The sequence below is a fragment of the Etheostoma spectabile genome, chromosome 8 (genome assembly GCF_008692095.1).
Source record: "Etheostoma spectabile isolate EspeVRDwgs_2016 chromosome 8, UIUC_Espe_1.0, whole genome shotgun sequence".
Lineage (NCBI taxonomy): Eukaryota > Metazoa > Chordata > Actinopteri > Perciformes > Percidae > Etheostoma > Etheostoma spectabile.
In genome coordinates, this window is record NC_045740.1 from 26,561,138 (window position 1) to 26,561,842 (window position 705).

Genomic DNA, 705 nt, shown 5'->3' on the forward strand with positions numbered 1-705 from the left:
AGCCCAACCAAAACCATCCTGTTGTTATTTTCCTAAACCCAACCTTCCTGTTGTTGTCTCAAGTCCTGTTATTGCTTTCCTAAACCCAACCGTCTATTGCTTCCCTAAACCCAACGGTTTGTTTTCCTAAACCCAACCGTCCCATTGTTGTCCCGTTTGTCATGGTAACGTAAGCCCACCCACAAGCCTTTCCTTACCTTAAAGGGGTTGTGTTCATTTCACGGAATGAATGGTCACAAACTGTTAACAACGCACTGCATGGTGGTGGTGGCACCGAATGTGTGAAAATTCTGTGTGGCCACGACGGAAAACAATGCCAATGTAAAGTCAATAAGAAATGACGTCCTAAACCCAACCATTTTTGACGGAAAAATTCCAGTTTGAATTTTAGTAAAAGGTTTTGCGTCAAAAGTATTCTGTTGTCCAATGTAATTAGAAAGCTGAATCTGGTAGGGGAGCCATAGAAAGACCCAATGTCAAACTACTTAACCATTGCCTTTCAAGTCAATGACAGATCGGAGCTGCATTTCCGTGATGAAAAATTGCAAAAACGCAGTTTTAAGTGACTCCTTGGTCAAGCGGTATGATTCTCGCTTTGGGTGCGAGAGGTCCCGGGTTCAAATCCCGGATGAGCCCAAAGGGCAAAATGGGGTTGATACCTAACTGAGCATTTGAAGTCCAGCTTAGAATCAAGTCCATCCAGAT

At 43.5% G+C, this 705-nt stretch overlaps 1 protein-coding gene and 1 non-coding gene across 2 annotated transcripts in view; one reads left to right on the forward strand and one right to left on the reverse strand.

Moving 5' to 3' along the window:
- The window catches only part of LOC116693953 (ovochymase-2), a 34,012-nt gene that overhangs the window by 27,311 nt on the left and 5,996 nt on the right, over window positions 1-705 (reverse strand). The gene's annotated exons all lie outside the window — the stretch shown is intronic.
- Window positions 565-636, forward strand: trnap-ugg (transfer RNA proline (anticodon UGG)). The gene has a single exon. It is a non-coding gene; the product is annotated as a tRNA-Pro (tRNA).